Source organism: Otolemur garnettii, unplaced genomic scaffold, assembly GCF_000181295.1.
Source record: "Otolemur garnettii isolate 467f Iridium unplaced genomic scaffold, OtoGar3 scaffold00007, whole genome shotgun sequence".
NCBI lineage: Eukaryota > Metazoa > Chordata > Mammalia > Primates > Galagidae > Otolemur > Otolemur garnettii.
In genome coordinates, this window is record NW_003852402.1 from 30980373 (window position 1) to 30985896 (window position 5524).

The following is a 5524-nucleotide window of genomic DNA, read 5'->3' on the forward strand; positions in this document are numbered from 1 at the left end:
GCGGTAAGTTATCTCTCCCAGATTGCTGTAGGAGTTGAATTTAAAACGTGTGATAAGGTCCTTCTTGCACCTGATACCATTCTCCTTTGCTCCTGGCCCCATTCACAGATAGGCTCCTTTGACAGAATAGCCCCTGGTAGGTAAAGATTTGCAGAGTCCTTGAGACCCACAAGCCCCCAGGATAATGCCTCCCCTCCCCTCTGCCCAATTCCTAGCAATTCCTGGTAAGGGGCTCCACTTGTTCAAGGCTGGATTTCATGCCTGACCTCAGGGCTGGGAGGAACACAGAGCCTCTCAGTTGGGGTCACTACTATGGAGAACAGGAACACTTTATAAAAGAAAAGAAGGTAGGGGATGGGTTAGCAGAAGAACAAGATTGCAGGGCTCTGAAAAGCCAGGAGGCAGTTTGAAAGGACTAGAAAGCTGGAGAACAAGTCCCCTCACGTGACTCAGATCCTTGGTTGACAGTGAGAAGAGTTCTGTAAAGGATAGCATTGCTGACTCTCTGTTACTAAATGGCTGCCTTCCAGAGGAAGGGCAGTGAGGATAGGGAAGTAAACAAGATGTTGACAGCAGCAGGAAGCTGCAGGTACCCATGAAGCAGATGGAGAAAAGGTGGTATACTGGAGCCTAGAAGGTACCTGGTTGGACAGCAACTGAGACCCAGGAAGAGTAGTCTTGGGTCAGCAGGTGTCCCCATGGAGGAAGTGCAGCCACAGCTGGGATGAGTCCCACAGCAGAGAGGGAGGGGAGGGTTGTCCCCCCAGCTTTCTGTTTGCTCCTCCCTCCAGGCCCCCTTTTTCATCATATCCCAATGGGGGGACGTAGGCAGAAGCAACTGACAAATGTGTAAGTCCATGTCCACCGAGAAGTGGAAACCAAGATGAATTTTGAAGAGATCAATGGGAGGTAAACCCAGGGGGCATCAAGGGGAGAAGGAAAGTACGTAGTAGGGAAGACCTTCAGAGCTGATAGTAAAATAAAGCACAGGAAAGGAGAGGGGGTGATCGGAGGATTGGGTAGCAACAGCCTCAGACGGGCGTAGAGTTTGGGAAAGACTTACCCAGCCCCAAAATTTGCTCTGACACACATAAACGGGGTCTTATATCCTGCCCCATATTAAGTCAGTCATTGATTGGTGGCTGCCTGAGTAGCAAGGGGCCTCGACTCCAGAGCTGAAGCAGATCCTGAAGGCACCAGCTAGGCAGCCTTGTTTTGCTGCCCTCTCTGTGGCAGAGTCTCTCTGGAAAGGAGGTGTGGGCTCTTGCCCTCCATGGCTGCCACAGCCAGGCAGCCTGAAAACACAGGTCCCGGGCCCGCCCTCTGCAGCACAGAATGGAGCAGCGGGAGGGTGTGGACAGAGCTAAGTGCAAACGGGCGAATGAGCAGAGCACAGGGAAAAACCACCAGTTTGAGTAAATAGTTCAGTAATTGTGGCATATATAGTTTTATTAGACTTAGATTTGAGAGCACTGATTTAGGATTAAAATTAGTTGCTAATTATTTCTAAGAAACCAATTCTTTTCCAAATAGAACCAATTTTATGTTTAAGAATATTAAGACCTGAGGGTGCCTGTGGCTCCAAGGAGTAGAGCGCCAGCCCCATATATGCTGGAGGTGGCAGGTTCAAACATGGCCCCGACCAAAAAAAAAAAAAAAGAATATTAAGAACTTACATAAGTAACTTTAAAAAGAAACTTTATTAAGTTTGCACTACAAACTTAGTAGAAACTTTGCACGACAGAATGCAAAGTTGGAACAAACCTCACAACTCCTAATTCCACCTGCTTCTTTTGTAGATGTTAAAATAGACTCAAGTTGCAGTGATGCCTCTCTTAGGACACCTTTGGATTTACCGTTAAATTCTGAGCAGCCACCTCTTATTCAGCTATCACATATAAAGAGCTCTTGGACTTAAGTTGTTTTGTTTTTGTTTTTGTTTTTGTTTTTGTTTTTGCCAGGACTGGGTTTGAACCTGCCACCTCTGGTATATGGGGCCAGTGCTCTAATCCTTTGGGCCATAGGTGCCGCTCTCTTTGACTTAAGATTTGTGCAATTGAGTAAAACTGCCAGAGCTGTTTTGAGAACCAAGTGTGCAGGTTAAGATGGGATGCCAAATTGTAATTAGAAGATGATAGAATTTCAACATTTGGGTGAATAATGACAGAACACACATGAAACGGCCCAGGCCATCAAGAGTATACATAACAAAAAGCCACCAAGTGTCTGAAGGATGTCATTTTAAAAAAAAATTGTGTACCCTTCCAGCGTTACAATGGTGGCGTTAGTAGGTGTGCCCAGGCCACACAGTGGGGGTCAGTGGCCCCAAAACAATGCCTAATTTTTGCTGCACGTGCTTAAAAATGCAGAGAGGAATGCTGAACTTGAGGGTTTAGAAGTAGATTCTCTGGTCATTGAGCATATCCAAGCAAACAAAGCACCCGAGATGCATCACCAAACTTACAGAGCCCATGGTCTCATTAACTCATACGTGAGCTCCCTCTGCCACGTGGAGATGACCCTTACTAAAAAGGGGCAGATTGTTCCCAAAGCAGAAGAAAAAGATATTCCAGAAGAAACAAAACTTATGGCACAGGAATAGATGCAACAGAAAATAAATGCAAATAACAGTAAAAAATAAAAATAAAATAGTCTCAAATAGATTGAGTGAGATGCTCCAATTTACAGAACTAGTTTGTAACGGAATCAAAGCTAGCTCGGCCCCACATTTTTTGACCCTTGAAAAAGTGCTTCCATTAGGGATCCAGTAATGCTTAGCTTAATTTAGAAGACGATGCTTACAAATTCTACACACCAAGAAACTAGAACATTTTTTACTGATATAGTATACACCTCTATGAAAGGGGAAAAAGAAACGCAACTTGTTGACAGTTTATTCCTAAACTGACCTTTTAAAAGGTCAATTAAAGAAAACTATTCCTAAGAATAAATGAACATACCCCACTTAATCAATTTGATAGGTTTAATAGATCCTTAGTAAAGGATAATATATAAGTTATTAGGTTGAAAAGGGTCAACCTAGGCACAATCTACCAATTGATAACAGTTTTTAATTTTTATAACTCATGTTTATACATCTATAAATGTTTTTTAAGTAGTTTTTGTTTTGTTTTGTTTTTTTCTGTTTTCTTTTTGGCCAGGGCCGGGTTTGAACCTGCCACCTTTGGTATATGAGGCCAGCACCCTACTCCTTTGAGCCGCAGGCGCCGCCCTAAGTAGTTTTCTTATACAGAACAACAGCACAGCAGAAACACGTTAAAAGTTTTCAGAATTGAGAGTAATAGGTAGAAAGCATGGTCATGAAATATCAAGTTAATTGTTTCTCTCGGGGATTGCTGGAACATCCAGTTATAGCCTTCGTGAAGATTTCTAAATATACACAATGTCATGATCCTTTGCTGTAAAGCATTGTGGTTTTATTCTTTTTAGCCCTTATGAAGTATTGGACTGTAAAATGTCAATCGGGGCATATATTTGCTTACAAATAGTTTCATCCCAGAATGTTGCCATTTAATTGCTTAGTTGACTAAAAGACAGATTGCCAGACATTAGTTAAAGATATCGTAGAAAAACTGTCTCCCGGAGATATGCAAACACACGCATTCATTATCATCTGCAAAATATGACTAGAGCTTGTAGAAATCATGGTGCATTAAATTTTGTTACAAAGGTACTCAAGGACATAAAAAGGTTAAAGTTATAGAACTAAAAGATTGGATCAGCATCTCTGGAACAGGGGGCTATTATAACTTTGTTTTATTTTTTGAAGGATAAAACCTTGCAGACCTTGTTGAGTGAAGTACTTAACAGCCCCAAGGAAACTGAAAGAAAATGACAGAAATATTTAGGCACCATGCAACGTCCTTAAGAAATTGAGCAAGAATTTTGCTAAAATACAGCCATGGCATCCTAAGGCGTAAACATGTACTTAATGGTTATCAGCCTATGAAAATATTTTACAAATTCTATCTCTGAGAAAGAGCCACCCAGATGGACCAGAATTACAGTTTCTCTATCTGAAAGGATGATAAAAAGCTAAAAATGCTGCATTTGTCTTTAATAAATTTGAGTAGTGGTAATTTTCAGGATAACAGCTGTTGAAATCACATCATAAAATGTTAAATAAGAGTGGGAATTCATCTCCAGGCAGAATTTTAAAGTAACTTTCATATTCTTCCATAATACATACTTTCAACTAAGACTTTAAAATAATATGAATGTTGAAAATGCATTCGGTATACCAAGAGACAAATATACCCGCACATTTTACAAAATGATCAGGTCATCGTGAATGTACACGTAGAGATTTATATATCTTCAAGGATTATAGGTAAGATTTAGGTATCTTATAGATTTTAAAATGATGACAATATTTAATGGAAAGAAATGAAAACTTTCAGTGATTGATGAGTCATGGGAATTTTTTCCAATGGTCCATCTAGAGAAATTGTGTAGTATAATTTTAAATTCCACATAGCTATCCTAAATATACAGCAAGTCATAATAATAGAGTTTTAGCTGTTCTAGCATTTAAAAACTCAAAATATATCTTTGTTTTTCTAAGATGTTCTTACTTTTTAAAAAACAGCTCTAATCACTTCCTTCCAGTTAATAATTCTATTTATGCCTTTTCAGATAAAGTGTGACAACCGATCTTTGATGTAGCAGGGCGAGTGTATTTCCATCCTTAAATGGTGTGTGTGCCTTATGTGTGTCATTGAATATACGTTTTGTGCTTTTGGATTAAGCATAAGCTCTGCTAGATGTGCAGGAGGCAATGACAGCTCTATCCTGTCCTTCCCCTCACCATCCCTTCATGCAATCTTTATGAAAAGGGAGCTCTTGGAATATAACAGGTTTCAGGGTATTTAATTTTTCTTATTGCTGTTTCCAGGGAGTTATGTCACATTAAGTGTCAGCAAGTTAAATTTTGGCGTAGATGGTGGTGTGTGACTTTCAGATGACCTCAAGAGATAAAGTAAGACAGCCTTAGGAACAGCTTTCTCCTGGGATTGGACATACCCTTTCCACTCAGGCACTCTGGGATTTCAGTAGGCAGTTCTAACAGGGTAGTTCTAACAACCAGGATGGTCTCAGTCACAACTCAGTGATGAAAGAAGTCCTAGTTACAGCAGCTTAAACAATGAGGATGTGTTTCTCGACTATGCTACTTGCCCACGGCAGATCATTTGGGAGTTCTCTTTGTTTTCTTAACTTTAAAACCCAGACTGGGCTTGGTGCCTGTGGCTCAAGTGGCTAAGGCGCCAGCCACATACACCTAAGGTGGCGGGTTCGAATCCAGCATGGGCCTGCCAAACAACAATGACGGCTGCAACCGAAAAATAGCCATTCATTGTGGTGGGCGCCTGTGGTCCCAGCTACTTGGGAGGCTGAGGCAGGAAACTCGCTTGAGCCTGGGAGTTGGAGATTGCTGTGAGCTGTGATGCCACAGCACTCTACCTAGGGGGACAGCTTGAGGCTCCGTCTAAAAAAAAAAAAAAAA

At 41.3% G+C, this 5524-nt stretch overlaps 1 non-coding gene across 1 annotated transcript; it reads left to right on the plus strand.

The window, feature by feature from the left end:
• The first annotated feature begins 1818 nt into the window (after positions 1 to 1818).
• Positions 1819 to 1874, plus strand: LOC111723045. Its single transcript, XR_002771673.1, has one exon. It is a non-coding gene; the product is annotated as a small nucleolar RNA SNORD58 (small nucleolar RNA).
• The last annotated feature ends 3650 nt before the right edge of the window (positions 1875 to 5524 follow it).